General features: G+C 41.0%; 1 pseudogene across 1 annotated transcript; it reads left to right on the top strand.

The window, feature by feature from the left end:
• The first annotated feature begins 22,453 nt into the window (after window positions 1-22,453).
• On the top strand, window positions 22,454-23,236 carry LOC105519523 (annotated as a pseudogene). Its single transcript, XR_001002982.1, has 2 exons — window positions 22,454-22,607; window positions 22,703-23,236. The product of XR_001002982.1 is annotated as a eukaryotic initiation factor 4A-I pseudogene (transcript).
• Window positions 23,237-23,238: the final 2 nt, after the last annotated feature.

A 23,238-nucleotide genomic window follows, 5' to 3' on the forward strand; every position in this document is an offset into this window, starting at 1 on the left:
TTTTGTATTTTTAGTAGAGACGGGGTTTCACCATGTTGGCCAGGCTGGTCTTGAACTCCTGACCTCAGGTGATCCACCTGCCTTGACCTCCCAGTGTTGGGATTACAAGTGTGAGCCATCACACCTGGCCTTAATCAGAATTATCTATTGAGTGTTTATGATGTGGCAGGCACTGTGCTGTACTTTAAGGATACAAGTCTGATAGGGCATGTAGTATGTACCCCTCAGGGAGCTAACAGTATTGCAAGAGCTATGCTATATATCAACACACAATTACAAGCCAGTAGAACACAACATTTGATGGGACTGCTCAAGAGACCCAACTAACCCACCTCAGAGGATGCATTAGGAAAGGTGTCCCAAAGGAACTGCTGTCTGAGATGGGACTATGCCCTCTTATGCTTCAGAGGCAGAATGGAAAGGTTATGTGTGAGGATTTAGAGGGTGCAAAGACTCAGACACTGAAGGAGAGAGTATGCAGATCCCAGGACCAGGAACTGGTTTAGTATGTTGGTGTGTGCTATCAAGTGTGTGGCAGAGAGAGGAGAGATAGGGTGGGGTGGTTGAAAGACAAACTGGGCCTAGATCTTGAAGGGTCTAGAAAATTGTACTGAAGAGTTTGGGTTTTATCCTCAAAGCCATAGTATATCATGGAAGTGTTTTGAGAATGGCAGTCCTGATCAGATTGGCCTTTAGAAAGGTAACTATGGGTGGTTCTCTTTCTGTCTGTTCAGGAGATACTGAATGTTTTCCTCCATCTGTAGTCAAAGAACCAACCTCTCCAGCCCCCATCCCTGTTGCTCCTAATTCCCATCTACAGCATGAACAAACTTTGAGCTCTAATTCCTCAAACACAGTCCAGTGACTGCTGTCATCCACCCTGCAAGTCCCGCTCCAAGTTTGCAATCTCGTCTGGACACATTTCTGCCCTTCTCCTGTGTCTGGCTGTTACCTGGATGCTTTCATTTTCTCACATGCTCGTCCCTCAGAGTTTGGAGGTGAAAGACAGGGATCTCCCTTGTTTTCTATTGCTGCTTCCAGATCACTCTGTGTCATCCTCATCTTCAAGCTCTTGCTCCACAGGGGTACATGGTGCTCCAGTGGCACATGTCATTGGTCCTCCTCGCTGCTGTCATCCATGACCCCCAGCTCCGCCTCCTTCATCAGGGATGTGGATAGCAGGTTCATAGTCTTTCCCCACACTCTGCCTTCTACTTTCAGTCTCCAGAGTTCTTGTGGATGATACATCTCATACCCTGGCTTGGAGTATGCCCTCCTCACCTCCAGGGTCCCTTATTTCTCCCACTGCAACAGCCCATTGCCACATGCCCTGGACACTGTCTTTCCCCCGACACTGACGTTATTCCAAAATTACTAATTTGAAATTGCTAATTAAACTGCCTCAAAATTGCTCATTAAAATTATTAATTCAGAATGCTCACTTTCTGTTCATGATTCCCATCTTTCCAGTTTGCTTATGAAACTACTTCCATGCCTATAAAACACACGGTCTGAAGGAACAGTGAATTCATGCTTGCTACAGTCTGCATGGCTCACAAAAAGAGGAGATGGGCGTGAGAAGAGTATGCTCATTTCCTCCCTTCAAATGCACTAGTCCTGGGGAGAAAGCCCAAGAACGTCACTCTCTAGAGTTTTGTTCCCATGAAAATATGTGGCATCCTCATAGATCTGCCCAATTTCCTGGCTTCGCCATTTTGGATTTATTATTAAGCCTTCAAACATCCAGGGACTGAACTTGGAGCAGGGTGGCTCCCCTAAACCTACCAGGGACTGCTGGTATGCAATATAAATTTTTCCCCTAGGCACCTTTTAAGTGGGTTAAAGTGGACAATGATCAAAATAACCTAAGGTTGAACATTTACTTTATACTCTATTTCCCATCCAAATTATGTCCATGTACATCTATGCAATTTAGAGACTCTACAATAAGATTAAATATCCACATAAGAATACTCCAGTAATAAAGTGTAAATAAAGATGCCCCAATTTGAATAAAAATCCCCTTTATTATCAATCTTTTAGGAAGAAATCCAAGACCAAAGATGAAATTCTCTAATAAGTTAGAGTTGAAAGAAGTGCAAAAGAATTGAATCCAAAATTCGTCCTCTCCAATTTCTTTCTCTGCTCAGTTTTAACTTAAGGGTTTCTTTCCTTCAGAAGCCAAAGTCTTCAAGGTCTCAGAGGCTGTATTAATTCACCACTAAGGCTCTCATGTGTCACCTTTTTAAAAATAAAAAATCCAAATAATTAATAGGATATACAAGATTGTCACAGCAATAGCTAAGGCCCACAAAATGTAGAAAACAAGGAAATCCTCAGCCCTAGGGCAGCTATTTCAAGCAAAATGATGTTCCCAGAATTCAGGACCCAGACTTACCAAAAGCCATGGGAGAGGCTCAGTGGAAATTCTTCTTTTCTTCAGTCTTGCCAAGATCCCTGTTCTTTGATGCCACTATTATTTTATGACCCATGAAATAAACTTGATTGAGATGATACTTCTATCAAGAAGTAAATTGATTGATTTTCATATGTTGAACCAGCTTCGCATTCCTTGTGTAAATCCTATTCGGTCATGGGCCATAATCATGTCTATATGTTGCTGGATTTGGTTGCTAGTATTTTGTGGAGGATTTTCCCAGCTATGATCATAAGGCATTTGGTCTGTAGTTTCCTTTTCTTGTGATGTCTTTTTCTAGTTTTGGTATCAAGTAATACTAGCCTCATAGAATGATTTGTGAAGTTGTCTCTCCTCTTCTATTTTTGGGAAGAGTTTGTGACACAATGGTGCTAATTATTTTCTAAACATTTGATAGAATTCACTGCTGATGCCATATGGTACCAGGCTTTTCTTTGTGGGAAGTTTTGTAGTTACTAGTTCAATCAAAATATATACCATATTAATGGAGTAAAAGACAAAAACAACATGATCATTTCAATGGATACAGAAAAATCATTTGATAAAATCCAACAGCCTTTTATAATAAAAACACTTGATAAACTACGGTAGAAGGGAAGGGGAAGGGAACTTTATCAGTCTTCAAAAAACCCACAGCTAACATCAGATATAATAGTGACAGACCAAAATCTTTTCTCCTAAGATCAGAAACAAAAATCAAGATCAGAAACAAGAAGAGAATGTCTTCTTTTGCCACTGCGATGCAACCTTGTACTGGAGGTTGTATTCAGGGCAATTAGACAAGAAAAGGAAATAAAAGAAATTCAGGTTTAAAAGAAAGAAGTAAAATCAATCTCTACTTGTAGATGACATCATCCTAAGGATGCAGAGAAAGCCACAAGAAAATCTATTAACTATTAGAGCTCCTAAATGAGTTCAGCAAGGTTGTAAGATACAAGTTCAACATAAAAAAACTAATTCTGTTTCTGTGCAGTAGCCGTGGTCAATAAAGAAATGAAATTAAAAAACAAATCCATTTATAATAACATTAATAAAACTTCAAAATAAATTTAACCACAAAGTGATACTGACAATTTAGAATTTTCTTATTGCTTTTGTGGAGGAGAGAATTTTTGGAGACCCTTATTCCACTATTTTCTTTCTTTAATTTTTTTGTTTTTTGCAGGGGGACAGGGTCTTGCTCTGTTGCCCACGCTGGAGTGCAGTGGCGTGATCATGGCTCACTACAGCCTCAACCTCCTAGGCTCGAGCCTCTTCCACATCAGCCTCCCAAGTAGCTGGGACTACAGGCATGCACCAACACAACCAGCTAGATTTTTTATTTTTTACTTTTTATTTTTGTAGAGATGAGGTCTCACTATGTTGCCCACACTGGTCTTGAACTTCTGGCCTCAAGAAAAGCCTCCTACCTCGATCTTCCAAAATGCTGGGATTACACGTGTGAGCCACCGCATCTGGCCCACCATTTTTTATTAATTAAGATCTTCTTGAATCTGCTTTTTAATTTGGCTGCTTTTCTTCTCTAACGCTGGTGGGGCTTGCTGTGGGTACTGGAATTATGTACCTTCTTTCTTTTTCCTTTTTCAGTGCTTTCAGGATCAGATTATTATTTTTTTGGTTTTGTCTTTTAGGAATTCCTTTATAATGTAGGTTATTTCTTGTGATCTTTTCCATAGTAAGAGATATACAATCAGTCAGTTTTAAGTCTGTCAAAATCATTCTTGTTTAAACACATTTTGTCTACCTTACCTTTCTGGGTTGGATGATTCCGCCCATCCCTAACATTGAATTTAGGCCTGGATGCAATCTATTTCGTTCCTCTTGGGTTTCATTAATAGGTCCCAACTTTGCTGTGCCTGCCCTTAGCATCCTAGTCCTACAAATTTCCTGGGTATGTTTCCTTAGGACTTAGACAATATCTGTAATATGTATCCATCTGTAATAACTGTATTATCCTGAAAGTTACTCAATTATCTTTAGAATGTTTTATTTATTTGCTAGCAGTAAATGTGAAGATAGATCTGGATAGTCTTACAGAAGTGATAATCCTCAGACAAAATGTGACAGACATTTTTTAATAGAAAACAGTATTTAAGGATTTCTTTGAACATCAAAATCTAGCTCAAATTCCATTTTGTAAATAAAAATATCTTCTTGACCCCCTTTAAAATTATACAATAAAGAGAAATGTAAAAGATCTTGGCTCAATTGTGTCTCCACTTAGCCATGAGATCTTGGGAAAAATCAGCTCATCATTTTGGTGCTTAGCTTCCTTATAGAGAGAGGAGGTATCTGGCTGGACTGTAATGTCTCTAAGTTTTCAGAAGGCTCATCTTAGTAAATCAAAAGACTTTGAAGCAGGTATTTTACCATACGGTTGGTACAGCTTTCTGTGATATCTCTTTGGACGCAATCCCTGTTACAAACGCGGTTTAGGAGGTGGAACTTTCATTTCAGTACGCAGATAACTCTTGTTCAGTACCTGTCTAGAAAACTAGCTGGCAGTTTGAAACTGAAGGGAAATGAGACAAAGAGAAAAGTCCCAAATATTCTCTTAATTCTTTAAGCAAGAAAACACTGTAAGGGAGAAATGTGGGAATACATACGGTTCTGAACAAGCAATAACAGTAATGTGGCTTTCACCCTCCCTCTCCTTTTTCTCACTAGCCCTACACATAATTTAGTCATCTATGTTGGAAATGAGAACCTACGTCTCTTGATAGAACTTATAGTACCAGTTCCCATGGTATAAGAATGACATCATTCATTTTTTTGTGGTTCGGTAAAAAAAAAAAAAAAATGAAATTTCTCACCTCAAATTTCAGAAAGCAAAAGGAGTTGTTCCCAAGATGAACTTGTCATTTCCTTGGAGTGATTATGAAACCTGTCTGTGGTTATGGAGAATTTTCCTTCTCCGAATTTCTGAAAACTTAAAATTTTCCAGGCTTTAGAAATAATCGTAAATAAAAATATTGAGCATCTTAGTTTCATTGGTTCAGGTTTGGATGTGATTCAAATTTTGTACATGTGCCTGTGGTGGGGGTAGATGGGTGAAGGAAAGAGAAAACAAACTGAGTGAGACATTTTGAGTACAAGATGGATGGTGCCAGTGCACTGCACATGGCTGTTTTTTGGTTTTTGTGCAGGTGGAGCTGTGGAAGGGAGGATTAAACAACCCATTCATCTGTAGTGTGCATATGTCAGCACCTTTCAGGTGCTTAGAAATGGAGTGCTTTATTTTAGTGATTAGTGTGTGAATGAAAAACCTGAAGAAAATGTACTAGAAAGAAGCCTACATTGAATGCCTTGGAAGGGTAGTGAAATTCTTTCAGCCAGCCCCAGGTTAAAGAAGCCTCACATTTCAGCTCTAGGGCAGCTTGGAGCACTGGGAGAAGGACCTGTTGAAGGACCCCATTAGCGTGAATGATGGCTTCCTTTTACACATTAGTCAATTTTCAGGCAAGGCTTTTCACACTGTAAAGAGATTAAAAAAAAAACAAAAAACAAAAAACTCCAAACTCTTTTTGAAAATGTCCTGAAGGTGACTTTACTACGGAGGCAGCAGCAGATCCCAGATTAGTCAAAGAAGCTGTTTGTTTACATTGTTCAGTTATTTTGAAAACTGTTAACCTATTGTTTCCAAGATGACAAATAAGTGGATCCTAGGGTCACTTAGAATCAAATGTTAATCTTCCTAATGTCAACACTAGGACAATTCGGGAAAGAAAAGGGATCTCTCCCTTTCCTCACACCCATATTTTGTTACTCTATAAATTGTATTTCAAAAAGAAGCATGGTTTTCTTTCTTGAAACCTGGTTCAGAATGGCCAGGAGAAATCCTTCGTGTTCTGTCTTCCTGCCCTGAATAGTTGCTTATTTTAGGAATAAATATAATAACTTTATTAACACCACATGGGCAAATTCGTCTTAAAAATGGTTTAGACTAATTTTAATCTTTCAAAAACTATTTTTTTCATTAGGTTAAAATGTTTCATTGTTGGTACAATTTATTTTGCCTTCCTTCAACTTCAATCAGCTGTCTATGCATGTGTCTGTCTGTGAGTAGAATTAGGAAGCAGTCAGTGTGGGAAAGATTAACATAATTTTTTATTTTATTTTACTTTACTTTATTTTTTATTTTTATTTGTTTATTTATTTATTTATTTTGAGACGGAGTTTCACTCTTGTTGCCCAGGCTGGAGTGCAGTGGCATGATCTCCAGCTCATTGCAACCTCCGCCTGCTGGATTCAAGCAATTCTCCTACCTCAGCCTCCCAAGCAGCTGAGATTATAGGCATGTGCCACCACATCTGGCTAATTTTGTATTTTTAGTAGAGACTAGGTTTCTCCATGTTGGTCAGGCTGGTCTTGAACTCCCAACCTCAGGTGATCTGCCCGCCTCGGCCTTCCAAAGTGCTGGGATTACAGGCATGAGCCACCGCGCCCGGCAAAATAATTAAAAAAAATTTTTTTAAACTCAGTTATTTCGTGTTTATACAGTTTATTGAGTCAGAGCCTTGGAAATTAAAATTTGGAGGATCAAGACGAGCTTCCAAAAGCAGTCTCCTCAAATACCCATGGATCCAGTGGTGAGTCTGGGGGGATCAGTCTAGGTGCCTTCTCCCTTGTGGTGAACTCCCGTTTGGGGCCAGTTGAGACTGTAACAGGCCATCAAAGGAGTACTCATGATTTTGAACCTCAAAGGGAAGAGATTGGGGCCTGGATTATTTTTCCCCAAGAGATATCTCAGTTTTTATGCATATCTAGATTCCCCTTGTGACCAAGTTATGACAAGATTATACTTTTTTTTTTTTTTGAGACAGGGTCTTACTCTGTCACCCAGGCTGGAAAGCAGTGAGTGGTGCCATCATAGCTCACTGCAGCCTTGAACTCTTGGGCACCACACGGCTAGCAAATTTTTCTATCTTTCTGTAGAGACGGCTCTGCCTCTCTTTCCTTTCATTTCTCAGAGGTGTTGCCTCCAAATAAACCACTTGTGTTGCTTACACTGTTTCAGCATCTGCTTCCTGGGAAACTTAACTGACACATACACTTGTTAATTTACTAGTTCATTTTAACCTCCCAATGATCTTTGGGTGCTGACTGAATAGGAATGATCTCTCTTTGAAGTCTCAAAAACCTGAGGCACAAAGCAGTCAGTTATTTGGATTGTCTGCATCTAGAAACAGTCAAATGCTCCAGTTGCGCACAGCTCCTGCTACATGCCTCTGGGGGCTTCGGAGAAATGCCTCTGGTTTCCTTTTTTTTTTTGAGACGGAGTCTTGCTCTGTCGCCCAGACTGGAGCGCAGTGGCCAGATCTCAGCTCACTGCAAGCTCCGCTTCCCGGGTTCACGCCATTCTCCTGCCTCAGCCTCCGGAGTAGCTGGGACTACAGGCGCCCGCCACCACGCCCGGCTAGTTTTTTGTATTTTTTAGTAGAGACGGGGTTTCACCGTGTTAGCCAGGATGGTCTCGATCTCCTGACCTCATGATCCGCCCGTCTCAGCCTCCCAAAGTGCTGGGATTACAGGTTTGAGCCACCGCGCCTGGCGCCTCTGGTTTCCTTAAACAGAGAGGTCAACAGGAAGTTCACCAAATTGAGGAACGTTGGAGAATCATGCTCTGAAAAGAAGGGTACCAGGGCATTTCTGGGGTTCTTGGAAGTGGGAATGAATCCATGGTTTTGTGAGTGAATGTACGAGTACTTCATGCTCCGCACCCCCCCAATCCCTTTGTATCACTCTGCTAATATTCAGGCCTCTAGAGAAGGTCCAAGGGGCTCGGGTCACATGACCAACCACCCGTTCTCTCAGGGAAGAAGGCTGAGGACTGTTAATAAGAATCCCCCCAAACCTATAAATAATGGGGGAGGAAGAATTCCTCGTAAGAAAATGAAAATGGATGTGCTATTACCAAAAAGAAGGAATGGATGCTGAGGAAAAGTAAACGTCTCTTACAGTCCCTAAATCCACTGTCTCCAAGTCTCTTAGTAACGTCCCATGTCCTGCCAGAAGATAGGAGGTGAAGTGTGTGTCCTTTCAAGGTGCTTTCCAAATTCCACTTTCCATGTGGTTGCCTTTTCATTGTATTCTTTGAGAGTGGAAACTAGTCCTCTTCTTCTGAGATAGTGGCTAACACAAGCAGGCATTTAGTAGATACTGAATGAACTTTTTTCAAGAAACCCAGAGGGACCAGCTATGAGCATTTTCTGTGCTCTCATTTGAGTCTGGTCTGGTTGTATGTGCAAAAGTGCCCTCTTCCCTCCCTTCCCTACAGCTCTGGACACTAACTCCCCAAGGATGCTTGTCCTGGTCTGGTGGAGATCTGCTATTAATAAAGAATAAATGAACAAAGAATAAAGAACAAAATGGCAGGAACTATTTTGTTCCCACATTCTTCGAATGAGTTGAGAAAGCTTTGCAGCCTATCTACTCATTCATTTATTCCATAAATGTTTGTTAAGAACCTACCATGGACCAAGCACTGGGGATGTGACGGTGAACAAGGCAGACCAAGTCCCCGCCCTCATATACCTCACAGCCCTTATATCATCTTGGCATGAGAGGCCAACAATAAACAAAGAAATGAGACCTTTTCAGATTGTTGTAAGCTCCACTAAGAAACTACAACAGGATTATGGCATGGAGGGTGGCTGGGATTGTCAGGGTTGTCAAGGAAGGCCTCTCTGGAGAGGTGGAGACCTCTCCAGAGACCAGAGCGACTTGCAAAGATCTGAGGAAGAGCATCCTGGGTCAAGAGAACTCTAGGACTCAGGCTCTAGGATAGGAATATGCTGGACATGATAGAGGGCATGAAGCAGGGCTGAGCAGGCTGGAATGGAGTGAAGGAGGGCGGGGTGGTGGGAGATATGGCTGGAGAGGTAGGGGTGGTCAGATGATGGATGTCTGCTCTGATGAGCAGGACTGACTTGTCTGCTAGGCACAGCAGGAGCAGGGGCTAGAGTCCTCCCACATGACTTTTAGGGCCCATTAAAATGTTTCAATTTCTTTAAACGTCATAAGGAAAAAGATAGTATAGTAATAATAGTAAATATATACAAGTTGAATATTCTTAATCCAAAAATTCAAAGTATGAAATGTTCCAATATCTAAAACTTTTTGAGTGCCAACATGATGCTCGAAGGGATGCTGAACTGGTAAGTGCATAGTGCAAATATTCAAAAATCCAAAACTACCTGAAATCTGAAACCCTTCTGGTCCCAAGCATTTGGATAAGGGATACTCAACTTCTAATAATGAATCCTGCATGGATTATATTCATTTTTATACCAATGTAATCATAAAATATGATTTCGATTTTTTCTTTAATGGAGGAAGTACCCATAAAGGCAAAAGAGCCTAGGGTTCACAAAAATCACAAAGCGGCCCCAGTGGTGATGATGTGCTTTCTAAGACGATCAAGTCTGGTCTGAACTATGCACATTTTCATCCAAGTTATAGAGTTCTCAAGATGTCCAGCCACTGAGATTTTCAACTGCTAAGTTTCCTCAGCAGTTGAATATTCGAAGCACATCTTCTGATAACACAACACTGGCAGCCATCACAGCATCTATGTTTCATTCTAACAAAGACTTTTTAGGGACCAGGATGTCGTAGAGAAGTAGAGCAGCATGTAGCAACAAGTCCTGTAAGCCTCCGCTCCCGAGAAGCCCTTACTTGCTTTGATGTTGAGAAAGAATCTGGAATGCTGCCTGTGATGAGTCCGGTATTTTTGTTTTTGTTTTTAAAAGATACTGTTAGCAACGTTATCTTCAAATATAAATAGTTTATTTTGAAAACAACCCTTATGTTACTCACCTGAGATGAGGTAGGCAGGGTAGGTATTATTATGATATGCATCCTACAATGAAGAAACTGAAGTGAAAACTCACAGACCTATGAATTGATGGAACTGGGACCATGTCCAGATTCCCTGCCTCCAAAATGCATGCCCTTGACATTATTGGAATTATTATTAATGGAGCTAAAGATAGTATCTGGCTTCTAGTAGATGACCAGTAAAGCTATGCAGAAAACTAATAGAATACACCATTTAATTGTCTCTGAGAAAATAAGTTTCAGGTTTGTGTCATTCAATAGAAATAGGAAGGAAAATGTAGTGAGATGAAAAGCATTCAATAACACTAACATTCATAACACTAACACTTATTGAATTGCTTTCGCTGATCTGAAATTAACAAAACTTGTCAAGTCAAAAAGAATTTATGGATTAAATACTACCATATTCCTGGCCATGTTGAGGAAAGAAATAACTATCTATGGAATGTGAGTTTCTTGAGGTTTGTAGAATGTGAGATTTTAGGTTTAATGTGCCTTTATATCCATAGATCCCAGCTTAGGGTTTGGGACGTATAGGTATGCTCCATGCATATGTGTTGAATCTATCTTCATTAAAAACAAGCCCTTGAAACCTGGTGATAAATCTAAGTTCTAAACACTCAAAATAAAAGTTTGCAGAATACTGCCCCCATTCATTGCTTAAGTTTCTGTCACCTCCCTTATGTGCTTAAGCACCTAAGTCATGAACCCAGCCCTCTGTGATTTTTCTCGTATCCAGGGAATCCCTTCATGCATCTGTGGGGAAATAGTCATTAACATATAGAGAAGGGGCAGGTTTGGAGTGAACCACAACTGTGTGTAAAGGAATAATAGAGCTGAACCAATACCGAATTTGGCAAATTAATCTTGATGTTTCACTACTGTAGATGGCCCAGGTATAATGACATCCTAAACAAGGCCCTCTGTGATGAGGCCACCTTAGCCCAGTGATCACATTCATAAGACAGTTTCTTAGTTTGTAAGTTAAGAAGTAATTTCGACCAGGCGTGGTGGCTCATGCCTGTAATCCCAGCAACTTGGGAGGCCGAGGCGGGCGGATCACTTAAGCTCAGGAGTTCAAGACCAGCCTCACCAACATGGCAAAACCACGTCTCTACTAAAAATACAAAAAATTAGTCAGATGCTGTGGCTCGTGCCTGTAGTCCTAGCTACTCACGAGGCTGAGGCAGGGAATCACTTGAACCTGGGGGAAGTGGAGGTTGCAGTGAGCCAAGATCGCGCCATTGCACTTGCCTAGGTGACAGAGCAAGGCTCTGTCTCAAACAAACAAACAAACAAACAAACCCCAAAACAAAAACAAGCAAACAAGAAAAAAGAAGTAATTGTTTCTCTGAAGACTTTCTGGGGCTTCCTGGATGGTATACTATTGACAAACACTCAATTTGATGTTGTGTCATGGAATTTCCTGTTTTAGAAACAGAGTCTGATTCTTATTTCACTTCCGAAGATAGCACTGTTATTAGTTAATTTAGAATGGCCTTTTTTGTGTGTGTGGCAAAAGTCTGTCTGTTATTTTCTTGAGTTAGAAGTGATAAAAATACTTAATCATTTATTGACAGGCATAATTTGATAATAAGACCATGCCGTGAAATCAGACTAACAAGCAGATTTTGTAGGTTCTGTTGGATTGATGTATCCAATTTATTCACCATTCCTGATGGGGCTTTTTCCACCTCCTCCTGCCCAGGAGCACTGCTGCTCCCCAGATCTGTGTCCCAGGTGCCCTTGGCAGGACTCTTGCCATCTGGGCCTCCCCAGTCCCTTTTTCTTTACACCCTCCTCATCTCACACCCACTCAACTTGCCTACCCCTGCCTCTGGCTTGTCGTCCCCTCTCAGGTGGTACCTGAACGTGGGTAGTGTGTATTACATGCAGGTCCTCTTTTCAGAGCAAATTTATATGAATTTGTGTAAATAAAAAAACTTCCTCATCTCAGTGGACTCATTGGTGGCATGAACTAGGAAGAGGAAAGAGGGAAAAGGATCTGGGAAGGGTGAGTGAAGCATTTGGGTTGATGAGCATACCGACACTTTCCTTTTGCGGTGTTCTCCAAATTTCACTGTATGGATGTAGCAGTGATCCACAACTAGGCGGGGGAAAGAACCCCAACCAGGATGATTGATAAATTGCGTACATCACTGGTACACAGATGAGCACTCAATCTCATACTGTGTCATGGAATTTCCCGTTTCAGAAACAGCAAATGATTATTATTTCACTTCCAAAGATAACACTGTTATTAGTATGGCCTTTTGTATGGAAAACATTTCTCTGTTATTTTCTTTCATTATAAAAGTCACTCTTCATGGCTATTATTATTATTTTCCTTTTTTTTGAGATGGAGTCTCATCTGTCACCCAGGCTGGAGTGCAGTGGTGCGATCTTGGTTCACTGCAACCTCCACCTCCCGAGTTCAAGCGATTCTCCTGCCTCAGTCTCCCGAGTAGCTAGGATTACAGGTGTGTGTCAACAAGCCAGACTAATTTTTTGGTAGTTTTAGTAGAGACAAGGTTTCACCATGTTGGCTAGGTTGGTCTCAAACTCCTGAGCTAAACTGATCTGCCCGCCTCAGCCTCTCAAGGTGCTGGGATTACAGGCATGTGCCACCATGCCAGGCCTCATGGCTATTATTAAAAAGTCAAAAAATAACAAATGCTGGTAAGGTTGTGGAGAGAAAGGAATGCTTACATGTTGCTGATGGGAATAGTGAATTCGTTTTCCATTGTGGAAAGCAGTTTGGCGATTTCTCAAATAACTTAGCATTTAACCCCATGGTTAAATGGCTATTTAACCTCAATCATCTCATTTTTGGGTATATACTCAAAGGAATATAAATCATTCTGCCATAAAGACACATGCATATATATGTCCAATGCAGCACTCTTCACCATAGCAAAGACTTGGAGTCAACCTAAATGCCCATCAATGGTAGACTGGAGAAAGAAAATGTGATTCATATACACCGTGGAATACTAAGCAGCCATAAAAAATAATGAGATCATACCCTTTGCAGCAACATGCATGGAGCGAGAGATCATTATCCTAAGTGAACTAATGCAGAAACAGAAAATCAAATACTACATGTTCTCATGTGTAAGTGGAGCTAAACGTTGAGTACACGTGGATACAAAGAAGGGAACAACAGTCACCAGGGCCTGCTTGAAGGTGGAGGGTTGGAGGAGGGTGGGGATTGTAAAACTACCTCTCAGGTACCATGCTTATTACCTGGGTGACAAAATAATCTGTACAGCAAACCTCTGTGATACATAGTTTACCTATATAACAAACCTGCACTTGTACCCCTGAAACTAAAAGATTTTTTAAAAAGCCATTCTTTGGCCAGGCACGGTGGCTCACGCCTGTAATCCCAGCACTTTGGGAGGCCAAGGTGGGCAGATCACAAGGTCAGGAGATGGAGACCATCCTGGCTAACATGGTGAAACCCCGTCTCTCCTAAAAAGTTCAAAAAATTAGCCGGGCCAGGTGGCGGGTGCCTGTAGTCCCAGCTACTTCGGAGGCTGAGGCAGGAGAATGGTGTGAACGGGCGAGGCGGAGCTTGCGGTGAGCCGAGATTGTGCCACTGCACTCCAGCCTGGGTGACAGAGCGAGACTCCGTCTAAAAAAAAAAAGAAGCCATTCTTCTTGGGAGAGGGGAGAATGGGGAGTTGTTGTTTAATGGGCATGGGGTTTCAGTTTGGGAATACAAAAAAAGTTTTGAAGATAGATGGTAGTGATGGTTGCATAACATTGCTAATCTACTTAATGCCATGGTTAAGTGTACACTTCAGTGGAATTAAGTACAGTCACATTGTTGGATGTACAATGGTAAGTTTTATGTTAGGTATATTTTGACACAGTAAAAATGAAAAAAAAAGTTCTTGCTTGTAGTAAAAATTTAAACAGCATAGAAGGATAAAATAGTAAAGTTTGTCTTTCTGTATTTTACCATCAATTCACATTCCTATAACAGAGGCTTCCTAATCACTCCCCACTGGCACACGAATGCACTTTCCCACCATCATCATACATACACTAATTGTCATCTAGGATAGCATGAGCTCTGCGGTTCACCTGCAGATGAGCTTCTGAAACTCCCATGGGGGTGCCTGCAAACCTAACCACTTTTTGTCATATTTTTTCTCTGGGAAAATGTGCTCCAGGTTCCTAGCAATGGACTTTTGGAATAGAGCTCATTTATAAGTTGAAAACAGCTTGTTCTTTTTTTTTTCTAAAACATATATCATTTTTCTATTTTTTTCTCACAAAAGTCTATGAAATAAGTATTTTGGGTGATATAACTCATCTTTTGTTGATAGGGAATCTGAGGCAGAGACGTGAAACAACTTTAAGGTTACATAAGCTAACTAGTACTAGAATCACTAAATTCTGCTATTGAATGACTAACCAACTAGTTATGTACAATAAAATACATAAAGACACTCATTTCATGGACATGGGCTGAGCTCCATTTTGGCCAACTTGTGAATGTGTATTTTGCAGTGGTTGGAAGTGAAATGGTGAGAAAATATATGTGCCGCTAATAAATGGCTTCTTGCATTTAAAAAAAACTCTCTCTCTTTCTGTCTCTCAGTAAGAAATGGTACTGAAGGAAAAATGTTACGAAAGACAGCTCGCTTGCTTTGCAGTGTGTAGTGGATATATTGCCTTTATCTTGTTCTTTCTAGCTAAACCTGCCCACAGGCTTTCATCCAAAGCTAGGGGAAAGCTGGGAAGGAAAACCCAATTGGAAAAATTCACCCTGGGGAATATATCAAAAGGAAACCACAACAATAAATGTTCTAATGAGTGAAAAACAGCAATTAAAAAAAACAGAGCGGAGACAGGCAGGTAGGCGCCCAGAGAGAATCATAAGTGGTAGAATAAAGACATTTAGAAGGGAGTTTCTAGGGATTAGGGCCTAAGGCTCTGTTAGATGGTGGAGTAGGTGTAATAATGTCCCCAGAAACTCAAAAAGCTAGGGTTGTTAGTTCCAATGAATTTATAACCTTCAACCCAAACTGGCCTCCAAAGGAAGCAGCTGACAGTCATTATTGGAAGTTCTAATTTGATACACCAGTACTCCAAGGGCAAGGACAGACCTAAGTGCAATAATTGAACCCATTTTCAGCTCAATTTGAGATTTGAGTTTTAACAAATACCCTTCTGTGAAATAGACCGTTTCCCCTCACATGTAAGGGAAGATTATAATTAGAACATCCTGGGGAACTTCTTCTATTAATTGTTGCATACCTGAAATATCACAAAGGAGAGTGAAGCTGTAGGTAAAAAATTCATTGGAATCATTGTTCTTGCCTTTGTTAGTTATAAGGAACTACAGAAATAAATACTTAATGTCCTTGAGCACTACAAAGCCTTTATCAAATCAAGACAATAGGGGCTTCTGGAAGCATGTGAACTTGAGAACCCTGCAGGATGTGGGGAGAACCGAGTTTGAGGCCAAGAAGACGTTCTGTCCAGAGCACAAATGTGATATACAGAACAACACACCCACCAGCTCCCAACTCCAGGTGGGTAACCTTGAAGATTTAAAGGGGGAAAAGGAATACTTTCCAGGAAAATGAAAAGGTTTTTTCTTCTTCTTCTTTAAAACTGTCCTTGAAACTTCAGGTTTTCCAGTCGCTAGAAGTGATGCAAACCTGATCAGGCCCCAAAAAGAAATTAAACTTGGAAAAATAAAAAGTTGACCACTTTGGTCCCCTTGTAGGTAGTGTAAGACACAATACCCGGGATGGTGCTGGGTGCAGGACAGGGGCTTAGTGAGTTCTTGCTGAGTGTTTGGTTGATGCTTTAGATGGGTCTGAAGGCATGGAAGTTTTGCGCAGCGTAGAATCATACGGATGGTATCAGAGGCAACAGGGGAGACAACAATTTGGTAGTGTTTGGTGGTTTTCCTGGATTTTCCAACACCGTTGCATCTGTCAAGGACCCAGCAGAAAATAGATGGCATGCTCAAATTGAATAATAGGAAGAGAATGTAATAAAGGGACCATCAAAAAGGTCTTGGCAAGGTGTAGGGCAACACAAAGAAAGAATGCTGTGTGCTGGAGCTGTCACAGCCAGACACTGCTACTATCCAAGACTTGAGGGCAATAGGGGGATGGGTTATTGGAACTGGAAAAGAGAAAGGTGCCTGGAGTTGCTGCCTGACAGAGTTGTGATCTTTGGTGGAGGGGTGCAGCCAGCCCACTGCAACCCCGCAGGGAGGAAAAGATCTGGGGAAAAGGCCTTGATCTCTCTCCTCCCTCTCTTCCTTCCCAGGAGCAGATGACAAGGGAACCCTTATAATCTGTTCCTGGGGCACAGAGAAGGTGGAGAGAGGTAGGGAACAGATTTGGAGAAGGAAGTGGAAGACACCCAGCAAAATCATCTTTACTGTTAGTGCCAGCTTAGGGGGGAGAAACAGAAAAGAGCCAGACCATCTGTTTCATTCTATTATCTGGGATGATTTTAGGGAATTCACCTATCAACTGATAGAATCTGTGGTCCTGGATTATTAGCATCTCTTCCTCTTTTTTCATCCTACTTTGCTTAATTCTCTTTCCCTTTTGATTGTTATTTACAGGAGCAAGGCATTTCAACAAACATCAGTGTAATGTAAAATAAGTCTAGATGCTGTGTAGTATAGATAATATTGGGAATGACACCTTCTACTTTTCTGTGTCTCTGCTGCTAAGAGCTCAGGAAATTTGAATTAAGTGAAATTTTACTGGCTTTGACAATGGGGTCAGCGTAATCAATAACGTGGGCATTTAAATAATCAAGTAATTAGTAATTATAGACTAATCTATTTCCAAAAGGAAATTGATTTCACCTAGAAAGTTGGAGTTAGAAGAAGGTAATCTCCCTAGGATCAGTCTGTTGGGGAAAATGTAGTGTGGACACTGCTCACTAGCGTTTTCGTAGGGATATGCTGAGATGTAATTAATCAAAGGTATGCCCATAAATGTTCAAAAACTAGCTGTCTGGAGAAAAAGTGGGATCTGTAGTATTTGCTAGTTACTGTGGTGTAAATACTTCCACCATAGCCCGTTTCCAGCTGCTAGTGCAACACCACTAAGTGTGGAGTTGGGAAGAGATTTGCACAATTGACTCTAGAGAGCTTGTAGGTGCTGACTCAGCACACATTGCAATCCCCTGACTGCCCCAACAGATATCCACAAATACAAACACTGTGGGCATGTGAAATTTCCCCTTAGCTGCCCTAGGGTCTCTAATCACTCTATGACTCCATTGAAATCTCTGGATTACTTCTAACATTGTAGGCTCTGGGAATGGATTTAGACTCATTTATTCTGCAGTTGGGCTAGGGCGCATTGGTATTTTTGTTAGGATCTCTGATGCTTACTGGAGAAGTCCAGTTAAGTCATTACCTGCTTATGAAAAGTCACAGATGTCAGCCCATTCTTCTTTGTAGGTAAGCACATATTATTCTTTCTTTTTTCCCGTTTTCCCGTTTGTTACTTTGAAGAGTTACCTAGAAGCATCAAGGAGGTGAATTTTTATTTAAGTTTCTTGAAACTTTAGCCCATTTCTCCTTCCATTTTATTCCCCAGTGTTTAAAAATGATTGAAGTTGATTTGGATAAATGTAGAAAGTCATTTGATTTTTTTTCTATAAAAACACAGAGTAGAATATGCGTTTCTTTCTTAAGAGCATTTAACGTGTTGATGTTTATACCATCCTACATAGTTTCCATTTTACATACATTTCATATTTCATTATGTGATACAACATACATTACCATGTGTATAATAGTTACCAAACATGAGTATATTAAATTAGAATGTTATAATAAAGTTAATACAAAAATAAACAACAAACATCCCATTTACTTTTAATCTTATTTAACTTATTTAGCTTAAGATTGTTTTATATTATTCACTGGAGTGTGCAGAAAAGTTATAGCCATGCTGAAAATGGATCTGGACAACTTTCTGCAAATGTAACTGCCCACCAGCTATTTTATTAAATTTATTCAATAAATAGATTCATGTGCTATTTATTGCTAGTGCAATATTCAATTTATGTATTACAGACACTCAACAAAATTAAGCATACGCTTTTGATGATATAGTTTTATTACGTTTTTTATGAGGCAGGAGAAATAATATCTCTTACATGTTAACATGCACACCTGGGCTATCTGTAATTGGGAAGAATTTATCTTATTTTTTAAGTTGACTTTCTTGTTTTTCTTTTATTTTTGACAAGCATGTGTTTTATTTTATTTTATTTTATTTGAGATGGAGTTTCACTGTTGTTACACAGGCTGGAGTGCAATGGCACAATCTTGGCTCGCTGCAACCTCCACCTCCTGGGTTCAAGCGATTCTCCTGCCTCAGCCTCCTGAGTAGCTAGGATTACAGGTGTGCGCCAAAACACCTGGCTAATTTTTTTGTATTTTTTAGTAGAGATGGGGTTTCACCATGTTGGCTAGGCTGGTCTTGAACTCTGGAGCTCAAGTGATCTGCCTGCCTTGGCCTCTCAAAGTGCTGGGATTACAGTCGTGAGCCACCATGCCCGGCCAAGCATGAGTTTTAAAACGTAAGTTTCAGCTACAGTGAGGCCTTGCTTTTGACTAATTAGATAAGGAAAGTATATTCATTGATTCTGGATCCCTCTTTTTTAAAAAACGTGTTGGGTTCAAGTGTATCTATTAAACCCATTATTAAATAGTAGTGACAGGCAGAAGAACATAAAGATGAACACATAATTTGATTTTAAAATGTACCTTAAAAATCTAACAAATTATTTTGTTAATTATTCAGCATAATAGCACCCTTATTAATAAATTTGCTAATTGTCACCTCTTTTGAAATGCATATTTGGCTACTACATTGTATGCTATATGATGCTTTGCAAACTACCAGTATTTCCACGGTTAAGAAGAAGTGAGTTCAAAACCTTCTGTCCTATTAAAATGTAAGCCTTCAAAGTGCATAAAGGGGAATAACATATGCTAGTTTTTTTGTATCCATTTATCCACCCATCCATCTTTCCATCAAATAGAGATTTCTGTAATCTCTATGCTTTCTCCCCTCAGACATAGTGCTACCACTGGAGTACTAAAATGAAAACCGCCACCACCAACGACATGATTCTTGCTTTAAAATGCTTTCAAGGAATCATTAATTCAGTGTTGCTGAAAGCACTCAGGTTAATAGCACAGGAACTTTCCTACCCAGTTGCATGGAGATTCAAGTTAGAGTTCAGTGACAGCCACAGTGAGCACAGCCATCTGCCAGATGTCATCCATGCATCAGTGTTTCCATGCTGCCTACAAAGAGGTCAGATACGTCTGCTGGGTCTGTGGTGGTATTAATCTTCTCCCTTTTACTATCTTTAACAGGTTCTTTTTAAGCTTTAACTGTGTCTGATAACATTAGTTTTCTCCCCTTTATAAACTTCTGACTGGTATAAATTCATTATCATCATTTTTGCTCTTTGAGAAAGGCCACTTGTTGGTGGTGCTGTTATGGCAATAGATAACCTTTTCTGGGAACCTTTTCATCTTTTCTCAATGACCCCTAGAACATCCCCAAAATGGATATTCCATACCTGCTGCCAATCCTCCTAATTCGTACTGTCTTTGAAGCCTGGAGTGGTTTTATAATATATTCGCAAATTATGTTATGCTTCTCCTTTCAAGAGGTGGAGTGTGTCACTTCAGAGACTGCATCATGGAAGATGTTGCAGCTTCCATTATGGTTACTATCTTGGCTTACTTGCTCTGTGGGAAGCCAGCGGCCATGGCATGAGAAAATGTACATGTGCGAAGGAACTGAGGCCACCAGCCAACAGCCATGTGAGGCAGCCACCTTGGAAGTGAACTCTGCAGCCGCAGTCAAACCTTCAGGAGATTCCAGCCCAGGCTGGCACTATGACTCAATCTCATGAGAGACCTTGAGCCAGAACCAGCGAGCTAAGCTGCCTAATAGCAATTGTGTGAAACAGTAAATATTTGTCGCTTCAAATAATTAAGTTTTGGATAATTTGCAATGCTGCAATAGATAACTAAATCAAAATCTTGCTTCTTCTTCAGACTATGTTGTAAAGAGACTCCTTTCTAGGTGAATAGTCTCTATTCTTCATTTTTCCTTCATAGTACTTTATATAGTATAGCTCTTTTGACTTTTCTGACAATCCTCTTGTGAGCACCTCAGATAAAAAAAAGTTCTTTCATTTTCATTTACTTATACTTTGAACCCCATTCTTACTCATCTTCTCTAAATTGTTGTCTCTAATTTTCACCTTTCTTTTTTTTTTGTTGTTGTTTTCTTTTGAGACAGGGTCTCACTCTGCAGCCCAGGCTGGAGTGCAGTGGTGTAATCACGGCTCACTGAATCCTTGACTTCCCAGGTCCAGGTGATTCTCCTACCTCAGCCTCCTAATAGTTGGGACTATGGGCTTGTGCTATCACTCCTAGGCAATTAAAAAATACATACTTTTAGTAGAGATGGGGTTTCACCATGTTGCCAAGGCTAGTCTTGAACTCCTGGACTCAAGTGATACTCCTGTCTCAGCCTCCCAAAATATTGGGATTACAGGCATGAGCCACAGTGCCTAGCCTCTAATTTTAATCTTTAATTTCTTCCTCTCCTTAGCCTCAACAAGCTCTAGTCTCTCCCATCACCAAAACAAAACCTCCTCACCCAAGCTAAAATGGTTTTTATAAAAAGGAGAAAAAAAGAAGGCTGGGCACAGTGGCTCATGCCTGTAATCCCAGCACTTTGGGAGGCCGAGGTGGATCACGAGGTCGGGAGATCAAGACCATCCTGGCTAACACAGTGAAAACCCATCTCTACTAAAAACACCAAAAAAACCCAAAAAAACCCAAAAAACCAAAAACAAAAAACAACATTAGCCAGGCATGGTGGTGGGTGCCTGTAGTCCCAGCTACTGGGGAGGCTGAGGCAGGAGAATGGCGTGAACCTGGGAGGGGGAGCTTGCAGTGAGCTGAGATTGTAAGCCACTGCATTCCATTCTGGGCAACAGAGTGAGACTCTGTCTCAAAAAAAAAAAAAGGACAAAAAAAGAAAAACAATGAAACAAAAAATAAAAAACCAACGGCAACAAACTGATGCTGGCAAGGATGCAGAGAAAGGGGAACATTTGCACACTGTTGGTGGGGATACAAATTAGCATAGCCACTATGGAAAACGGGATGCGAGTTCTTCAAAAAACTAAAAGTAGAACTACCATGTGATCCAGCAATCTGACTGCTGGGTATATATCCAAACAAGAGGAGGTCAATATATCAAAGAGAGATCTGCACTCCCATGTTTATTGCAGCACTATTCATAATAGCCAAGACACGGAAGCAACCTAAGTGTCCATCAATAGATGATGGATAAAGAAAATGTAGTATATATACACAATGGAATATTATTCAGTCATCAAAAGAATGAAATACTGTCACTTGCAACAACATGGATGGAACTGGAGGACATTATGTTAAGTGAAATAAGCCAGGCAGAGAAAAACAAATGTTGTATGTTCTCACTCACATGTGGGAGTTAAAAAAATTGATCTCATGGAAGTAGAGAGTAGAGTGGTAGTTACCAGAGGCTGGGAAGGGTACTGGGGGTGGGAGAATAAAGGAATTAGTTCATGGATACAAAAATATAGTTAAATAGTAGGAATAATATCCATTGTTCGGCAGCACAATAGGACAACTGTAGTTAACAGTAACTTATTGTATATTTCAAAAGAACTAGCAGAGAAAATTTGGAATGATACACCAAGAACTGATAAACGTTTGAGGTGATGGATATCCCACTTACCTAGATTTGATCATTAAACATTGTACACTTTGGCCGGGCGCGGTGGCTCATGCCTATAATCCCAGCACTTTGGGAGGCCAAGGCGGGTGGATCATGAGGTCAGGAGATCGAGACCATCCTGGCTAACATGGTTAAACCCCGTCTCTACTAAAAATACAAAAAATTTAGCCGGGCGTGGTGTGGGCACCTGTAGTCCCAGCTACTCGGGAGGCTGAGGCAGGAGAACAGCGTGAACCCCAGAGGCGGAGCTTGCAGTGAGCCGAGATTGCGCCACTGCACTCCAGCACTCCAACCTGGGCAACAGAGCAAGACTCCGTGTCAAAAAAAAAAAAAAAAAAAGAGTTTCTAAGGATCATGTCTGCGAGCCAGGATTCCCGATCCAGAGACAATGGCCCCCGATGGGATGGAGCCCGAAGGCGTCATCGAGAGTAACTGGAATGAGATTGTTGACAGCTTTGATGACATGAACCTCTCAGAGTCCCTTCTCCGTGGCATCTACGCCTATGGTTTTGAGAAGCCGTCTGCAGGCCGGGCGCGGTGGCTCAAGCCTGTAATCCCAGCACTTTGGGAGGCCGAGACGGGTGGATCGCGAGGTCAGGAGATCGAGAGAAGCCGTCTGCCATCCAGCAGCGAGCCATTCTACCTTGTATCAAGGGTTATGATGTGATCGCTCAAGCCCAATCTGGGACTGGGAAAACGGCCACATTTGCCATATCGATTCTGCAGCAGATCGAATTAGATCTAAAAGCCACCCAGGCCTTGGTCCTGGCACCCACTCGATAATTGGCTTAGCAGATACAGAAGGTGGGTCATGGCACTAGGAGACTACATGGGTGCCTCCTGTCATGCCTGTATTGGGGGCACCAACGTGCGTGCTGAGGTGCAGAAACTGCAGATGGAAGTCCCCCACATAATCGTGGGGACCCCTGGCCGAGTGTTTGATATGCTTAACCGGAGATACCTGTCTCCCAAATACATCAAGATGTTTGTACTGGATGAAGCTGACGAAATGTTAAGCCGTGGATTCAAGGACCAGATCTACGACATATTCCAAAAGCTCAACAGCAACACCCAGGTAGTTTTGCTGTCCGCTACAATGCCTTCTGATGTGCTTGAGGTGACCAAGAAGTTCATGAG

Source organism: Colobus angolensis, unplaced genomic scaffold (genome assembly GCF_000951035.1).
Source record: "Colobus angolensis palliatus isolate OR3802 unplaced genomic scaffold, Cang.pa_1.0 Scaffold35, whole genome shotgun sequence".
In the NCBI taxonomy this organism is placed as follows: Eukaryota; Metazoa; Chordata; class Mammalia; order Primates; family Cercopithecidae; genus Colobus; species Colobus angolensis.